At 43.2% G+C, this 19,913-nt stretch overlaps 2 protein-coding genes and 1 long non-coding RNA gene across 4 annotated transcripts in view; 1 reads left to right on the top strand and 2 right to left on the bottom strand.

The window, feature by feature from the left end:
• Positions 1–19,913, bottom strand: part of LOC119453558 (translation initiation factor IF-2-like) — a 116,426-nt gene that overhangs the window by 56,693 nt on the left and 39,820 nt on the right. The gene's annotated exons all lie outside the window — the stretch shown is intronic.
• LOC125945877 (uncharacterized) overlaps positions 1–19,913 on the top strand; it is a 49,815-nt gene that overhangs the window by 22,839 nt on the left and 7,063 nt on the right. The window lies entirely within an intron of this gene.
• On the bottom strand, positions 6,259–18,896 carry LOC119453561 (uncharacterized). 2 transcript variants are annotated; one of them, XR_007467178.1, is made up of 5 exons: positions 17,737–18,896; positions 15,626–15,694; positions 13,382–13,410; positions 12,701–12,749; positions 6,259–9,487 (listed from the first exon to the last, which is right to left on the bottom strand). It is a non-coding gene; the product is annotated as an uncharacterized LOC119453561 (long non-coding RNA). The 2 variants fall into 2 exon arrangements; XR_005192335.2 differs by having other exon boundaries at positions 6,259–12,749.

Here is a 19,913-nt window from a genome sequence, read left to right as displayed (position 1 = left end):
ATAAATAATGATACAAATATAAGTAAATAACGATATTAATAGACAACAGTGTATCGGCAGTAAGTAATATAGTGAAAGTAGGTAAAACTAACATAGAAGTGGAGGAAAAAGAAATAGAAAAAATGAAAAAACAACTGAAGCAACATGTTGACGTACATAAGAACGGCAGATCTAAAACGAAATCAGGTTATACAGTACACAATGTCACATACATATCATATAACAAAAAATGTTCTATTCATGGCAAAACCTATGGGCTTTATGGAGTTTTATGACAAATGGTAGTGTATTCCATGATGATATGGCTGCAAAGTGAATGGTTTGTTTGCCATAATTAGTACGTGCCTTGAGCAGAATGTAGATATTATGCAGCACGAAACGTATTGGGTTGGTGTTCGTTAGAGATGGCATAGGAAATAGCAACAATGTGATCTTGTCATTAATTAGTTTGAAAATAAAAGTGACAAGGTTGAATTTGACAAGGGCGGCAACGTCAAGAATGTTATTTTCTTGTAGTAACTGTTTAGCATTGGCGGTATGTGGACTCGACATAATTATTCTAATGGCCTGGTTCTAGATAGTTTGTAGTGGTTTTAGGTGAGTAGTGTACGTGTTACCCCAGGAGGCTATGCAACAATTATAATGAGAGTGTACAAACGCGAAATATAGTGAGACCAACACAGGTCGTGAAAAGGACGGACGTGACCTAATGAGAATTCGTATTCCATGTGATAACTTTTTATGAGTTATATGGCGCTGAAATTGTAAGTTACAGTCAATAATAAAACCTAGTATGTGCATTCTTCACTTGCTGATAATAAATGGTTACCAATGGAAATGGGAGGAATGCATAGTGATAATTTATTTTCGGATGAGAAGAGAAGAAATTTAATTTTAGTGGGATTAATGGTAAGTCTATTCATTTTGCACCATCCTAACAAGAAGATCAGTATTAAGCCTCGTTACTACCGTTGACAGACATTCATCAGAATTAATAATTGTTGTGTCATCGGCATATAGTATGCACTTAGAAGATGTGAGGCAGTTAGGCAGATCATGAATGTAAAGTAAAAAGAGTAACGGGCCCTAAATGTATCCTTGTGGTACACCTAAATTAGTCATTTTTGGTTTAGAATAAGCATCGGAAATACTAACAACCTGATATCTGTCTCGTAAGTAGTTGCGTAATAGTAGTAATGGAGGACCTGTTATACCTATTGAATCTAGTTTAACATTAAGAATATCGTGGTCAATGCTATCAAATGCCTTTGCAAAATCAACAAATAATGATCCTGCAAATTTACCGTCAGAAATGGCTTTCTTTAGTTGGTCAGTAAGAGATACAAGCGCTAGGTCAATAGAGTAACCGGATCGAAATCCAAATTGGTCAGGTGAAAGAATATTAAATTTGTTTAAGTATTTTATCAATCGCTTTTCGATTATTTTCTCGATGACCTTGCTAAAGAATGGGAAAACACAGCTAGATAGGCTTATAGTTACATGGCAATGATCGATCACCTTTCTTAAAAACCGGAGTAACCCTACCACGTTTAAGCTCGCGAGGAAAAGTGCCTGTTTTAAACATAAGGTTAATAATTTCAGAAAGAACAAATGATATTGATTTGGAAATTAATTTAACATGACCAGGATAAATGTTATCCAGCTCAGCGCTTGTTGTTTTTAAATTGTTCATTACTGATACCACCTCATCAGGAGTGGTTGGAAACATATAAAATGATTGTGCAAGGCACTTCGGTGAATATAAGTTCTATTTTGCTTGAGTAGAGATATTGCGAAAGAAAGAATCGCTGAAAGCATCCGGAATCATAAGTGGCTCTAAAGAAGTATTGCAATCGTGGGATGTTTTGGCTATGTTATCAGCTCCCTGTTGTCTACTCAAAAATAATTCACTATTTGCCATTTTTTCTTTACATCAGAACCTCATTTAAGCATTTTTTCTTCATAATATACGGTTTTCGCTTTTGTAAGCCAAGCAGAAAGTTAGTTGCAAAATTTCTTGTACCGCGCACGTAGGCTTATATTGAATGGTTGTCTTTTTGCTTTTATAAAGGTTTTCTCGTGTGCGCATGGCTTTTGACAGACTATCGGGGATCCATGGGTTTTGAGGTGACGCCACTTTCCTTTTGCATTTGCGTATCTAAGACGCATCACGCCTGCAGACCGCATCACGCCTGCAGCTGCGTGTACTGCTCGTGTTGTGATCAACGGCCTCCTCTACATCGTCGAATTTTTGGTGCTCTGTTCTTGTTCCCACGATCTTACTTTGGACTGGGATTTCCTTTCCGCTAATAAGGCAATCATCGACTGTTCTCGTGCTGAAGTGGAATTTCAAACGCTGTGTGACGCCCCGCTCCTTGACGCTCGTGAACCTGAAGATAAAGTTTTTGTTGCCGAAGACGTTACAAATCCACCGCACTATTTTGCCCTTGCCACTGTGTCATGCAACATTGTTGCTGATGCCACAGCACTCTTTACGCCATCCACCATTTTCGCTCGCGGCAAATGTTCCCCGCTGCCTTTCGCTATTTTGGACGTTCATGCCGGCGTCAGCAGACTGCTCGTCTCCAACCGATTGTCCTGTCCTCTCCCTTTGCTGCGTGGGGAGTGCGTTGGCCGCGTCCAGTGTGTCGACCCTGTTACTATCATTGACATGCCAACTGGTTCCATCGCCACTCATGAGGTCGCCAGAGTGACCTGTAACTCCGCGCATGAGCCGACTTCGCCCGATCTTCTACATAGCTCCATCGCCGACATGTTGACTGTTTCCCAACGCACCCAGCTTCTACGCCTTCTCGACAAGTTCCGTTCATTTTTCGACTGCCAGCATGTTCCCTTGGGCAGCAGGTCAACTGTTTGTCATCGCATCTACACGGGTACCAGTGCGCCACTGCGATAAAGACAATATCGTGTTTCCGCGACAAAGCGCCGTGTCATCGACGACCAAGTAGCTGACATGCTGAAGCGCGGCGTCATTCAGGCTTCGGGTAGCCCCTGGGAATCTCCCGTTGTTCTTGTTAAGAAGAAGGACGGACCGATTCGGGATTTCATAGATTATGAACAGGCATTTCATTCCGTACAGATACCAGCAGTCATATAGGCATTGATTAATCAAGGAGTACAGGAGGCATACGTTAATATCTTCGGAAATATATACAAAGATCGCATAGCTGCATTGGTTCTCCACAAGAAAAGTAGAAAGCTACCTATCAAGAAAGGAGTCAGGCAAGGAGACACAATCTCTCCAATGCTATTCAGTGTATGCTTAGAAGCAGTATTCAAGCCCTTAGACTCGGAAGGCTTAGGAGTGAGGATCAACGGTGAATATCTTAGCAGCCTTCGGTTGGCAGATGACATTGTCCTGTCCCGCAACAATAGAGACGAATTACAATAAATGGTTGAGGACCTTAACCAAGAAACCATTAACATGCAGAAGACAAAGATAATGTTCAATAGCCTGGCAAATTAACAAGAATTCAGGATTGCAAGTCAGCCTCTAGAAGAGAAGTAGTTTAGTGATTGGACAATGTAGAGAGGTCGGCCGGAAAATGGAGCATCTGGCCTGCTACTCTGCGTAATGGAAGGGGAAGAGGGGAAGAAAGAGGGTCACAATGGGGGATGATAATGGGAGGAACTAGGTGAAAGGACACATTGCATAAATGTTATCACAAGCGTGAGTCCAGGCCCGTGTCGCCTAAGAAACGTGAAAAAGCACGCATTGCCTTCATTCGTCTGCCAACTCTGTGGCCCTGCGCCTAGCAAGAGGTCCTCCGACAGTGGTCTATTGTATAAATGCCTCAAGGTTGGTCAAGGTAGCTGCCTCAAGGTAGCTGCCAGTGTCAGTCTTTCGCGCACGTACTCCGGGCACACCACGAGCGCATGGTCTATTGTCTCTACAACACCACACACTGAACAGTCCGGGGAGTCTGTTCGTGCAATGATGTGCAAGTATTTGCGCGTGAAAGCGACGCATAATCGCAGTCTGTATATCAGGCATGTATGAGGGCGTGGAATTCCACGCAAAACAGGAAATTGCATATCGGTTTCCAGCCTTTTAAGGTGGACGTGACGAGCCTCTGGCTGGGCCCAGTATGTTCTCGTCGCACTCTTCATTAATTTCGACAGGAGGCATGTGACGTCCGGTCTAGAGAACGGCACTACAGTTCGCAGGCCATTACAGCCTCTAGAGTCTGTAAAGGAAGGACTACGTTTATCTAGGTCAATTACTTATCTGAGCATGAGAAGAAAACTTACAGAAGAATAAAATTGGGTTCGAGTGCACATGGCAGGCACTACGAAATCCTGACTGGGAGCTTACCAATATCGTTGAAAAGAAAAGTGTGCAATCATTGCATTATACCGGTGCTAACAAAGGGGCGGAATCTTGGAGGTTAATAAAGAAACTCGAGAACAACTTAAGTACCGCACAAAGAGCGATGGAACGAAAAATGTTAGGCCATACGTTAAGAGACAGGAAGAGAGCGACGTGGATCAGAGAGCAAACAGGAATATCCGATATTCTAGTTGACCTTAAGAGAACAAATGGAGCTTGGAAGGTCATGTTGTGCGTAAGGTAGATAACCCATGGACCATTAGAGTTACAGAATGGGTACCAAGAGAAGGGAAATGCACTCTAGGACAGCAGAAAACTAGGTGGGGTGATAAAGTTAGGAAATGTGCAGGCACAAGTTGGAAACAGCTAGTGCAAGACGGGGGCAATTGGAGATAGTAGGGAGAGGACTTCGTCCTCCAGTGGTCATAAAAATAGGCTGTTAAAGATGATGACGATATGTCCTTAAATTTGTCTGATCATTGATTTATAATGTGTATAGTGTGAGTGCTTCGGTTTTTGTTCTCTGTAATCAAGAAAACAAGGTTGTGCGATAGCTCAGCGATTAGCGCGACCTAGTGGACGTTGCTGCATCAACACGGGTTCGAATCGCAGAGGCAGTAGTCCGGAGAGAAAGACTGATTTTTCTTCACCCTGCGGCGATGGTGAAGCTGGGGATAAACGGGCGGCCTGACGACGACAAAACCACGCCAATGAGGACAACGGTCGTCGTCAGCGTAACACTGAACTGCTGTCGCCATAAGACGTTTTGTTAGAGAAGAAAAAGCAAGAATACTTCTGTGATGTTTCCACTCAAGTGTGTAACTAATTTTATTGCAAGTCCTGATTCACACAGCCGCCAAACGTCCAGTCACTGTCACGGCACCGGCGTCCGTCAGGGGACAGCGTTTCCTTCCCGGTGTTTCCTCAAAGATGGCCTGCCGGTGACGTTGACCGATGCTCTTAACGTCATCGCCATGCCATTTTTGAGGAACGCCGGTGCGGGCACGAAGACAGGGCGTTTGACACTGCGTGGATAAGCCCTAGGACATTTTTCTCAGTACGTACAGCAGCAAGCTATCGGGGATGAAATTTCGGTCGGCAGTTGCCCCTCATGGAAGTACCCTGCACTTTAAACTAAAGAAATGTGCTCCATAGAGCCAAGCAATGCTGCTGTATCGCAATGCTCTCCACTTTTGTTTAAATTAAGTGCCTAAACAGAGCCCTTGAAACACAAGGGCCTGAAGGCATGTGCTATAAAAGGTCACAGTTTCGCCCTAAGGGCGAAGCAATGAATGCGATAGCAACACAGCAATGTCATAGGAAGTAAGGTGAGCAGCTTTGGTAGCAACAACACGCAGAACTGTTGTCGACGCCATCGGCGTTTTGCCCGCGTTAGCTCAAAATGCGTGCGGCGTTGGTGACTGTTGCTGGAGCCTCTGATATAAATAGGCACTTGGTGCCGCAGCTAAACGTCGCCTCCCTTTCCTCCCCCTCCCCCACGGCCTCTCGCGCGTCTGAAGAAGGCGCGTTTGCTCTACATATATGGTGATTGTAAAGGAGAAAAGAGACGCCTACTTCTGCAGCCCTTAAGCGAGCACGGCGCAGAACGCGCGTTTGTTCTCCGCCGTGCGTTCACTCCCCGTGAAAGACGCGCCCCTCGCGCCCTTTGACTCGCACATACAGCGTTCGGCGCGCGGCGACGATTTCATCTCCAAATGACGTCATACGGAACCTCACGGCGACGGCGACGCCGACGGCAGAAATCTGCTTTTCAGTGTCCATATAATTGCTATCGCAATAAAAATAAACTATCACAGCAGCATGCTCTGGAGAGAGGATGCGCTACGAACTTATTGGGCTAATAACATGTAGCACAACATCGTTCAAGAAACTGAGGACAGTTTTGTTATTAAAAAGAGGTTGTTCACCAATAAACATCATGGGATGAAGGGGGATATGGTAGTGGAATGCTACAGGGAAATGTTTCCTTCTCTCCGTTTCGGCTTTTTGTGGGGAAAAAATGCGTAGTTTGCACTGGCGGCGCAATGCTAAAGAGACAGCGGAGCTGGTGGGCACCTACCTAGTCCTGGCTTTTGGGCTAGGCTAAGCACTCAGCATTTCCAGGAATTTATTTATTATTGATTCATTGTCGATTAGCTTTTGATTGGCTATCGATTGTCTGTCGCAAGATATTGGCCACGTATTTGGGCTAGGGTAAGCACTACCAAGTCATTCCCAGCATTTCCCAGAATTTATTGATTATTGATCAATTATCGATTAGCTTTTGATTGGCTATCGATTGTCTGTCGCAAGATATTGGCCACGTATTTGGGCTAGGCTAAGCACTACCAAGTCATCCCCAGCATTTTCCGGAATTTATTGATTACTGATCGATTATCGACTAGCTATTGATTGGCCATCAATTGGCTATCGATGACTAAGTTTAAATAGTCCCCACCATTCTTAGCTAGACTTATCCAGGCTCAGCTTCGCTAGTTCACAGGTGCATCAGTGCTGCCAGGTCGGACGAGGCGGCGTAGCCCAAAGTTAGAGAAATTGTAGCCCAAATATAGCCAAACACAAGAAGAGAGCAAAATATTTCGTAGCCAAATGTAGCCATTTTTATTTGCAGTTTTATTTGTATATAAATTTTCACATTCAACTACAGCAATCCTTTTTTTGCACAACCCGTTGCAGCCAAATGTCCTTGCCGCCGTGACAGTCGATATCACGCTTGCACACGGAACTTTTTGAATGGAGGAAAGAACTTTCCAGCGAATCGCTACAGTTCCAGCGAATCGCTACAGAGGGTGAAATCATAGTGCTTTTATTTTATGACAAATAGTACTAAGTTATTATTTTTAGTTATATGCAGTAATAATAACTACGAACTCTGCGTTTTGGCTCACGTGAACGCAAAATAATCTTCAGCACCATAGAGCTCTCACGTGACATCCCCTGCCTACGTCGTAGAAAAACTTCAGCTGTTCAGTGGTCTGCGATGGTGACCCGCCCACGGCTTCCTTTTTATGAGCGAAAACTAATGTTTCGCGCCACGATCTTTCGCGTTATTTGTCTCATCGTTCTATCTTGCTTTCTCGTTAATTAGCTTGGCGCGGGTTACCTGGGACACACCCTACATAGTTTCTATATACATCAACCTGGCCGCCACCTTAGGTCTCTAGCAAGCCAAGAACATGCATTAGAAAGAAGTGAGAGACAACAGATGCCACTCGCTGCCTCAATCGGCGTAAGCGAAGCTTTAAACGGTTCCTGCGCATGACGGAACTCCAGTGTAAGAAGCGCGCAGTCGTTTGCGGCGACGAGCACGTCCCGAACGTAACTATAGCACATATTAAGCTAATTAACAAAAATCTACTAATTATCATTTGAATTAATTTACGGCCATATTGCAGTTTACAAATTGTAGCCAGTGAGCTTGCAAGGCATATCCACTTGGAATGAATTTCCAGAATGACGCCAGTTTGGAGATATACGCCACCAAACTTGGCCTAAAGATGCACTGTTGTCAACTTCCATTTTTAACAAAATGCTATCGTCTGCATTGAAGCGCTAAACTAACTGGAACTCCCATGTATTTCGTCCCACACTTTCGGAAATAATATTTCGAAACTGGTGTCTTCCTGGAAATCCATTTCAAGTGGACACGTCTTGCAAGCTCTCCGGCTACCATTCGTTATGTGCAATAAGTGCTGTAAACTAATCAGTTAAGAAGTTAATTACTGAATTTTTCGTTAACTAATTGAGTATGTGTTTCAATTTCTTGTGCTAGTAATCCGCCTCTTCAAATAGTCCAGCTCAAGGTCAAGAATTATGCTGCCTGCCACAGGCGATTTTTAAAATTCCATCAAACTTAGAAAAGATCACCCGGTGTATTTATTTTGTAATAGTTAGTGAGTTGTGTTCTGCATGGACACTTTAGCGTGGCTACCTTCTTTAGCTGAATATTGGGCAAGCAATGGTTTTTTCATTCTACCAAGTGCAAAATATTAAGAAAGCATTGTAATATGTTGCAAATAGAGCCACGAATAAGTACCTTCCCTGATCATATCCAACAGTAGCAACTTTAGATGAATTAAGTCATGCTTTCTCATGTTCAAGTGCCTAGTTCTCAGAAATCAAATCCTCCTTCGCACATTGGCCTCCCATCGTGTGATCCCCCAAGCAGAGGTCATTTGAAATTGCATTTAATTGCACTTGAAACAGCATATCGCTCTTATTTAAAAAGCACATCCTAGTGCAGTCACCATCCAGATATAAAATACTTGTCTACACCAAGCTGTGAAGCAGCAGCACATTTTCTGCGGAAAAAGCCTAATTCTTTTATTGAATTGGGCTGAGTACTCGGAGCACTACTATGCAGTTGCAGGCAGGACTGGTAGTGTAGCAACCGTAACAGTGTGAACTGACATAAGGGAGCAAGACTGTGTGAACTTCAAATCATTATTCTCTCTTAGGAACCATGCTTTTCAATTATATCATGGGGAGAAAGTAACTGTCAAGCAAATCTGCATTTCATTCAAGTAAATAACATACTATTCATGCTACCTTGCAGGGTGCACACTACGTTCCCTTCGAACGTGAATTTACGACAATGCCACGAGTTGCTAATTGTATTGGTGTATTGTTGATCGAGAGTGGTAGAACGGGATATGTACGACTCAGGCCAGAGCACATGTTTCGACAAGGAGACTTGTCTTGTCGAACAAAGAATGTCTCAGGCTAAATCAATTTGTTCCTTTGCAAAGATGCTGGCTTCAGCTTGAGACCTTCTTTGCTGGACAACTCTTAATCACTAATGTCGCAACCTTCCTGTTCGCCCTCATCTTGTTCAGTCTAACAGTCTATTGCTGCACACAGAAGCTGCATTTTCTTATAAAAACATTCATGAGTTCAAGGGCTTTGTGCGTGGCAGTGTCTGCAAGCACATTTTTTTTTCAAAGAATTTCAGTTTTGGTGCCTTTCTTGAGCATTCAATATGGAAGAACCAAAATTGAAGCTAACAGACTGGCTATGCCAACAAGTAAGCATGAAACAGGGGAAATCAAGTTCCCTATGGATGTGGAGTGCCATTTCTTCATTTCACACCATGCTTGAGGTCAGCAGGACTTCTTCCTATAATTGAGAAGATTTTTGTAATGACATACGTATTAAAAGTATTCTGCTCATAATCTGAAAAAAAGGATATTTGGAAATTCATATAAAGGTGGGACCAGCGACAAAGACGAAGTAAGGGCTTATACAAAATGACACGCCGTGCTGAATGACAACTGATTTAATTTTACAACAAACAGTCAAGTACTCACGAACACTTGATAAAACCACAAAAACCTAAGAAGCAGGGAGCAGTTACACACAATAATGTATGTGCGTGGAAAATGCACCTGGTCATTGGTTCGCAAACAAGTATGCCATTTCCTTGTCAGTTCACAAAACAGGTCCTACACTGAAACATTTCTCCTTCAATTTGGCAATTCTGTGAACCTTGTTTATTCTCGGGTGAGTTAGTTGCTCTTCTTACTGCTATTAGAGTATGGTGAAGTGCCCTAGACGGGACAAGGTCAGGCGAGACAGACGGGACAAGCGCAACTGACAGCTGAACATTTATTAGAAAATTTCGCTGCAGAGAGAGATGCGCCCAAGACACCCCGAAGCCAGCAACAAACAGAGCAGGCGCAAAAAACAAAGAAATACAGCAAAGATAGCTAACAACGCACGCACAATCTCTTATGAATGTGATGGTAATTGGGAAGCATGTGTACGCTGTCAACTGCGCACAACTGGCCCAAGAGGAATAAACAAGAAAACAGAAGTAGAAGAACTAGCTAAGCTGTGGCTACCTATGAATCGCACTTCTTTGTTTATAGTGCCCCCAAAGCCACAATAACACACTTTTGCACTGCAAGGCAAGATCCCACATTTCTCCTTATTTCAAACACCTAAAGTACTGTCACAGCCTGTCGCTCAGGCATTGGTCAGTCTGTCCCAAGTAAACACGACCACAGTTTAACGAATCCTGTACACGACAGAATTAGCGCATGGGACATACTGGTACTCACGTTTTGTCGTACAATATTTCCTAATTTGACTACCCGCGATGCATTTGCACACTTGTGCTAACTTGCATGGCGCAGAAAACACAAGATCTACCCTACTTCCCTGCTGCTTTCCTTAAGTTGTGCGAAACCTCAGCAACACATCCACCCCCTCAAGGTGGCAACGCTTATGTGCATAAGGTTTCACACAACTTAATGAAAGTCACAGGGAAGTATGGGGTGGTCCCTGTGTTTCCTGTGCCATGCAAGTTGGCACAACTGTGCAAACGCGTCACGCGTAGTCGAGTAAAGAAATACTGTACGACGAAACACGACTATCAGTATGTCCCATGCGCTACTTCTGTCATGTACAGAATTCAAGTACAGCGGTCGTGTTTACTTGGGACAGACTGGCCAGTACCTGAATGAAAAGCTGCGACATCACTTCAGGTGTTTGAAATAAGGAGAAAGGTTTGGATCTTGTCTGGGACTGCAAAAGTTGCGGTTGCTATATGTAGTTGAGGAATGTGGAAGTTGTAGGCCGTGGAAAAACAAAATTAGAATGCGAGCCTTTCGAAGCAGTGTTAATTGAAAATTATTTTCAATTCTGGATCTGATACGCGCGCTAGCGTGGCTTTGGTGGCACTGTAAACAAAGAAGCGCGATTCACAGGCAGCCACAGGTAAGCTAGTTCTTCTACTTCTGTTTCGTTTTTTATGTTTCTTGTCTCTTGTGCCAGTTGTGCGCAGTTGACAGCGTAGCTTCCCAATTATCATGTTTGAAGAAGAGATCGTGCACACGTTGTTAGAAATTTTTGCCATATTTCCTTTTTCTGTGCCTGCTCTGTTTGTTGCTGGTTTTGGGTGTCTTGGGCACATGTGTGCATTGTCCTGGTGCAGCAAAATTTTCCAATAAACGTTCACAGTTGTCAGTAGTGCTTGGCTCGTCTGTCTCACCTCAAATTGTCCCATCTATTGCACTTCACTGTATTCTAATACGCATCACCAACTGGCCCAAAGTTCTACTCTTCTGAAGTTCTTACTGCTACTTCGCACTTGTCAAAGTCAGGCCAGCAGCCATACTGCATACAATGTCTGGCAGTATGGCAATGTACGGACTGGCAGTTCCTGTCAGGGATTTATTCTGGCTTAATGGCATCACAGAAACTAAACGAAGACAACAACAAGCAGGACACAAGCGCCTACTCATAAGTCTAGTTTTAATAAGAAAATAGAAAGCACACATAACACTTGGTGATATGAAGTGACATCATTCATTCAAAAACAAATTCTTCATGCAGTGTAACTTAGAATGAGCGATGCATTTGTCCTTTGCGTTGTGAATCTGCCAAAGCTTAATTATCTAATGTACTCGCTGGTCATAATTTCTGTTCAACGCAGAAGTTTGGGCTAATTTGTGATAACAGAACTTGGACATCATAAAAAGCGCGAAAGAACGCGAACACGAAGAAGAGACACATAGACTAGCGCCTGGCCAGTCTGTGTGTCTCTTTGGGTCTGCGTTCCTGTGTGCTTGTTATGATGTCCAAGTTGCATAATTTTGGGCTATAACGAGTTTTGTGGAACACAGAAATAAACTCACATTTGTTGCAGTACGTTGCAATGTGCGGATGAGATTTGTTAGGCACAAACAACTAAATTCACCCCAATCTCAAATAAATACAATGTCTGTCTACACAATGTAGGCATAACAAGACGGCCATGGCCAACTGTACACAACCTCCATTGCACAGTGCACCACTTCCTTCAAATCGTGCCACACGCAACAACCACAGTGTTTTCCTGGCTCCATATTTTTTCTCACATCACAGCAAATCTCTGTGCACAAGCTTCCTACAGAAAAAACAACTTTTAGCCCATAGCGACCAACTGCACTTTTGCCCATGAAAAAGCACAAAAGTATACAAAACAACTGCAACCATTTTTACTTGGCTCATCTCATTCATTGTATTGCATCGTCATGCCTAATTCAGTTGTGCAAATCATTTTTCAACAGGCCCTTATTAGGATGGTTTTGTGCTGTGACAAAAAAAGGCAGAAATCAAAAAATGAAGAAGGTTTGTTGTGGCTCGCGGCATAATATGCATCCATCAAATTAGGCCATAACTTTTGTGTAGTCTGGAGTCCTAAAAAGGTTGTGCCTACATTGGACAGATGGGATGCTGTATTAATGTATTTGGGGGAGCATGACTCATCTGTGTGAAACAACCTGCCCTCATGCATTGTGAAACACAAACAAATGTGGCGGCAGTACTGTGTTCAACAAAACTCACACTTTAGCCACGCATCACGACCAGACAACATGCGAGGCAATTGCGGCTTCTGAAATGTAAAAAAATATGACAAATACATCAGTCATCTATCAGTTGCACTGTGCGAAACATTTGAACAGATAACATCACATCATGTGACCACTTGTTATTATATATTGTCTGTTTCTTGATTATAAAGCTTGATGTAAGAGCTGAGGCTTGTGTCATGTGTACATATCTTCGTTCACTTTTTGTGGTGCCACTACACCAGAATTGGGATAACCAAGTGGCCACACGCTGCTTTTGTCACGTTATAGTGGTGCTCGCAAAGCGCGAAGACAATGCACATAATGCCACGCCATGTCAGCATGCCCACTCTTTGCACACGCAGCAGATTACCTCTAGAACAAGGTGCGCAGGCTGCACATGTGCTCAGCTGGACCGACAGCCATGTGCAGTGATGGCTGCACTAGATAAGAGGACGCGCTCACCAACTGCCTCCACTGGGCCCCTTTCAGGGCCCCCTTAATAAAAGCTAAGTTTATCATTTCTTGTTTCTGTTATAGGCTAGTGCAAACAAATGAATTTGTCTTATTATCATTAAGAAATTTTGTAGATTAGGTTGAAAATTTATGAAAGCATAGATTTATTACTGTTCACCTTTCTGTCGGAACATCGTACAAATGCATAAGCAGTACTTACCACCTTGTTTCATGTAAGTTATTTCCATTCTGAAAGAAAGGCATATATTTAAAAAATAAGCTTGGTTGGAACGTGTGAAGGAATTGTGTCATGTCACATAAAGTGTTGCTGAAATCAAAATATAGTCGCGACTTTCCTGTGACCGACTTTATCTAACACACTGAAAAGGAAAATGACCCTTTAAACAACAGACTCAAAAAGAAGAAAAAAAAGCCACAGCACATTATTACGAGAACTTCAGCGCAATAACACACAAGGATGACACAAAGAAATGACCAGGACGAGCGCTGAACTTACAACAGGTCTTATTGTAGATAATTTCATATATATTTCACTACACAAACGTCATTAGCTGCACACGCATAGAAATGCCATCTCTTTATCTGAGAGTTGTATCGATGGCACACTAATACACCTTTCCCCTAGCCGGGAAATACGTTCTGCTTCAAATTTCTCGAGTGAAGCGTCATTTGCTTTTCATAATGACAGACGTGTCATGCATGCAGGTGAGGTGACAAATCCTTACATGTTAAACCATGATAAGCTAGGAAACCTGGAAAGTCTTTCCCTTCATACGTGTTTTTCACATAGTTTGCATGCTTCCTAACACTTAATCTAACGTTGACGCATCTCCCAGTTTGGCCAACATACACCTTTCCGCATCTTAGAGAGATTTCGTAGACTACACCTTTTGCACACCTGTTGCATACGTCGGAGGAATAAAAAAAATGCGCGGAGCACCGCAAATGCGCGCCGCAGAAGAGCAAGAACGACGTTAGCGTCCAACCGAAATGAAGCGGCGCAGTACGCATCGCTGTGGTCCTCAGCGGCAATCGTACACGGCACGTGACTGACAGCAACGCTGGAGCGCTTCGTGCCTAATTGTGCCTTTAAAGCCTTTCGCTGCGCGTAGCACCGTGTTGGCCGCTAGCCGAGTGCCTCCATAAGTGCGTAGTCACCATCTATGATCGCCTCGATAACCACCGCAGTTTCGTCCGCAGCGGTTGCGGCAAATAGTAGTTTCGTTTTCACTCAGTGCGCGATCGGCTGCGTGCCTTCACAACTGCGTTGTCGCCTCCCATGGCAGCGTCGATAGCGACCGCAGTTTCGTCCGCACTTCTTGCAGCGAACGGTATATTCGTTTTGATTTGGTGCTAATGTCAGCCGCCTGCCTTCTGAACCGCAAGGTCGCCGTCCGTGATCGCGTCGATAGCGGCCGCGGTTTCGTCCGCAGCGGTTGCGGCAAACAGTAGTTTCGCTTTGACTCAGTGCAAAGCTGTCGAAGATGAAGAGCACCGGCTACATCGCGATGGACGGACAATTTGTTGGCGAGCTGCTGAGTGGCGAAAAAATAATCGGGGTGTGCGCCCGTTAGTGCAAAGCGCGTCTCAGATGAAGACGCGCGCCGCGAAGGATGTCGCGAGGACTTCGCCGCTGCTAGCGCTAATCAATGAAGAGATGGGAATTTCACCTTCCGCACTGGTCTTGTGCTAAATATAAACAAGATTTGATGTTTCATTGAGTAAATAAAAGCGTGTTGACGTAGTTCAGCGTTTGTTTATTGTTTTTTTCTGATACTCTCGATAATTTGACATTTGGTTAATTCGAGGGGGGGGGGGGGCGTTCCTTCACACTTTATGGAGCTTAGCAGGGTTCCCTGGGATAAACGTACTTGAGAACCCCTGATATAGGTTATTCAGTTCACATGATCTGCCACAGAAGTATCTGTAGGCATTTTTGGCGCAATAACAGTACTGTTCACAGTATTCGTCGCGGGGAACGCGGCTTGCCACTTGTAGCAGTCACATATGTTCATCGCCGACTGCGCCACAATATGCAGTGGTCTGGGTAAAATAACTAACCAAAAGACATCAGTTCAGTTCAAGAAACAAGACAGAGTAACCCAAAAAATAGTTTAAGGCTCCAATACACAAACTGAAACTCTCAAGAAATGGTCTTTCTCATAATATTTTAATACAGTCCCTAGTTTAGTACAAGTTTTCGTATGATGTTTTGGTTTCTTCAGCACTACAATGATGTTGCTTGTTAGACACTGGTGTTTTGATGTGCACGCTCTTTTGTATTGCTATAAAGACAACTGTTAAAAAAGATTTGCCTTTGTAACTAAAGTTTGGAGACAGTGCCTGTCAGCTCATATTTTAATGTGTTTTTCATTTCATCTGTGCAATTACACCAAACATAAACTGCAAAAATACCCGTACTCAGAATCACAAAGGTACACACCTGTGTAATGATTCTGTTGGGATCGTTGGAGTGGTCAGCCACACAATGCAGCACAGGTAGAATGGCATCCTGAGTTAAAACAAAATAATAAGAATTGTAAGATGTGCATCAAAAATTTTATGATGTGAGGCATTTAGTATGTATACTAATTACCACAATTGTATGCAAAACTGTTTTGCAGAATAGTTAAGCAAGGTAAATCAATGTCTGGCCATGGGACTGCAAGCCAGTGCTACTCATGGAAATGATGGCGTATATAGCATATCGTTTCAAGTGCAGCTTTCGCGGGGTACATGAATTCAAAAACTTACGTTTACACAATACATGACACCTACAGTTAGAAGGATGTGTTACATCCAGCACCAAGGCCATGAGTGGCACTGCCTAACGCTTCCAGGGCCAGACTTAGTACACACACAGAAATATGCAACAAAGTGAACAGGAGGAAGAGCTGTTGCTTTAACTCAATAAAAGATTGCATGCATCATGCAGATGTGAATACAGCTCCCATCAGCAACAAGTTGTCCTTTGGTCCACTTCACTTTTGTTCTTTTTTTCTTTTCTTGTCCTTTGTTTGTTGGCGCCATATGGTTGTGACGAGGACCTCAGTTCCTATTCTTGTTTTACTACATGCTGTAAAGTCATCCAAATGTGCTTAAGACTCTTAAGAGTAAACTTCAACCATTTTGTTTGAACAATATTTTTCACTTTGTTTCACACCTTAATGTACTGCTAAGAAATTCTAGACAATGCTTTACAGAAAAACCTACATCCACACAATCACACATTTGAATAAAACTGCACAGTCTACGACTTCAAGATGTCTACATGCACACTTCATACCTGTCTACAATGAAAATATAAGTGACTGTTCTAATATGCACACTTAGCATACTGCATAACAGTCAACTGGTTCCAATTGTTTTTGTTATCACACATACGACAGCTCCAATTACAAATTTAATTCTGGCAGTGACTCAAGACACTCCCAAAACCTTCCTAATGCGATCAACGAGAATTTTCGAATTTAAAGCAGTTGGACACAAATAAGGCAAATAGTTTTATCATGATAAATAACTAACTGTTATTGTATATGATGGTAAAAAGCCATGCTCCTGAAACATCGGCACTGTTTATCATATAAGCACATTATTATATTTTTACTTACTTTCCTAAGGATTGCACTGAGTGATCTGCTCATGTGAAAATGTTTATACATAGCTGTGTCGTGTTATCACTTATGTTTTCACATTTGTCTTAATGCTACTTTATGTGCATGCAAACGTGCCAATACTACCTTCAGCTCAAGGCCAAACACTATGCTTACAAGGTACATGCATTTCGTAATACCAAGCAGTGGACTTTGAGAATGAGCAACTCTATTAAAAAGTGTGGTTCTTTGGACACATATCAAATGACATTTGCCTGGAAAACAAACATTTTTCTAAAATCATGACTTAATCCAATCGGTACTGAGCATAATGCATCACTCAAGAAACGTGCATTTACCCGACACCACTATAGACACTGGGACCTCTTTGGCTTCTCCACAATCTGGCACAATGTAAGCTGCCTGTGAACCCTGGAAAGTGTTTATGATACACTTTTGAAATAGATGGGAAAACTTGAGAAGGACCTAAAATTAAGGTCGGAGAAACAAACTAACTTTCTAAGAATTTCACTCTATTTCTATGCATATGGCGGTCAAGGTAAATTATGTATTTGAACTGTGTTTTTAACCATGCAATACTAGAGAGCGCAGTTTTGCAATAATGTGATAGAAAATACTGATAATAATGCCACAAAAAACAACCTAGTGAATATTTTTTTAAAGTTGCACAAGGTTTTCATCGCTATGCTGATGCACACTGTGCACCGTCTTGTCGTTTTGTTTGTTTTATTTGTCACATAGTAATTTACATGATACATTTGTCCTGAAATACGCCATGTTGGGCTCCTTCAGGATTTTTATTTCCTTACTGGAACACACATGCCTATATATGTGTTCTGTCCCATGGAACAGGTGTCACAGCAATCCCTCTAACTGATGCCACAAAACTAGCCATTGCAGGTAACAGATACGGGGTAAAAAAAACTAGGTAAGAGCATACCTAGGTCTCTGTTGCTGAAAAGGGGAACTTGGAAGGCGTGTGATGTCCGGCTATGAAGCTGCTTCATCCTCACAGCTGGCAATCTTGAAACACAAGTCTTCAAACATAAGTCAAAAATTAGACACAGCGGTATTACATAGAGCACGAAACAGCTGGCCGCAAGTTAATATGGGATTACTGCTACGCTGTGTTTGCTATGTTGTTCAGCTTACATTATTGGTAAACTGAGCGTGCCAAAATTTTATACTTTAACAGGCTTTGCTCTTTACAACTAAAGCCGTTACCCAACTCATGTTCCTATGCACTTAAGCCATGAAATGTTTACTGATCACCTAAAATGAATGGCTTCTAAGACAAATTATTTCAGACAAGAAGATGCATAATTAATGAGTGTCACTGACATTGAATACCAAGGTAGTATCTCTTTTTAGCAGTAGACAATGGCAGACCTAAAGCACATTTTTTTTCAGATTTGGGTTGATCAGCCTGCCATTTTTTTTACCAGCAGCAGGAATTGAGTGAATACTTGTGCACGGTAGGATCACACTGTCCAGTGTGATAAGATCCTGAGTTTCAAAGCATAACTTTGTATGAATTTGGTATCTAAAAATAAACTGAATATTTGTACGCAATGGCGCAGCAGCAAAACAAATATTAAACAAGTCGAGGCGTCCAGTGCACAGAGCCGGCAGTCGAATAATAACAGTGTACAAGCGCCGACTATATAGATATTGCATAGTACTTGCATGGGAGGCGTAGTCGCTGCCTCAGAAAATAACACCGCCACCGCGATACGCTCCCGTGACCTATCACCGCCTACGCTATCGCGTAAATTTGTTTCGTCAAGCCAACCGCATCGTTTTCTGCCCGCCGAGGGTCGAGTGACGGTGTATCCGGTAATCTGAACGGTAATCTAAGGAGTTTCTTAAAGACTAAAGTCGACGGGTGCTGGCTCACCAAGCTAGCGGCTACGCGCAGCAATCGCGCACTGCCTGCATAATCAGCGGCGTGGGCGCAGAGAGACAGACACCGGCCCGGAGCGTACCGGCAAATCTACACAGTGCGCGCTTAGTAAGCGACCTACTGCACACAACCGTACGAGGGGATTGACACCACGTACGCGGCAGCTGGCAGATACCGCGCACAAAGAAGCGCCGAAACCCGCGCACACGCGCATCGCAGTAACGAGTTGACACATTTTAAGGCCGCGGTTAGGCCAAGGTCGATCTAAATGGTCGTGGAGCTTCGGACGAAAAGCGGTTCAGAATGGATTGTCACCGACATCAGGAAGGGTGGTTGGTGGTTATGGCAGCAGCGATTGAAGCGCGACTATGTTTGGAGGGAACAAACATCGGGAAAGAAAAAAGCGTTTTTTAATTAAAGCGAGACATAGTTAGATTCATTCGACGAAAATAAAATTCCTAATAAATTTTATGTACGCATGGCGAAAAAAGAACAACTCTATTTTACTTGATCATTATCAATAAATACCTTTTTTCAGCGCCCACCGTAAGAGCGCCCACCGATAGCGGCGGGCGTTGACGCCGCTATCACTTGCAATGCAGTGAAGCTCTTGAAGTGGACAGAAAGGCGCGCTCGTAAAGTTCACGCCCCCCTCACATGTTGTGTTGCTTTGCTTGTCGACGTTTGTCTCAATTTGGTGACGCGGGTAGTTTCATTGTTTCTTAACCTGTTCAGTCAAAAGTAGTGAGTTGCGACGGCCAGATAGTTGTTTACTTTAGTTGTTTTCGTGAGACAGCGCTGGCCGACGGGCTTGGCGTCTGACAAAAGGACGAGCACTCTACGCCCAAAACGTTCGTCGGCCTCCTAAGTATGTTCTGCGCAAGGGTGCGGCTTCGACACCCGTATGGCTGAACTTTTCCTGCATCGGTTTCCGCGCTGAAAGCTCGAAACGCCCATCAAGTCGAATGACGGGGCATTTGAATATACAGCTCTAAAGACCAGCCTTTGAAAACAAATTTCGCGCCCTTGAGAACAAAATGACGTCACTTCTGTTTTTAACAGATATGACGTCAAATTATTTTTCTTTCCGCCGGAAGTGTTCCCTCCTCACACAGATGGCGCTAAGCCCCATGAACCGCAGATAAACCGCCATGTTTTGAACGTATGGGCTTCTATGGAAGCTTCGCTACCAGGTATATTTACCTTGGTTAGGC

Source organism: Dermacentor silvarum, chromosome 5, assembly GCF_013339745.2.
Source record: "Dermacentor silvarum isolate Dsil-2018 chromosome 5, BIME_Dsil_1.4, whole genome shotgun sequence".
In the NCBI taxonomy this organism is placed as follows: Eukaryota; Metazoa; Arthropoda; class Arachnida; order Ixodida; family Ixodidae; genus Dermacentor; species Dermacentor silvarum.
Note: the sequence above shows the minus strand (reverse complement) of the source record. Positions and strands in the feature narration are given on the sequence as shown.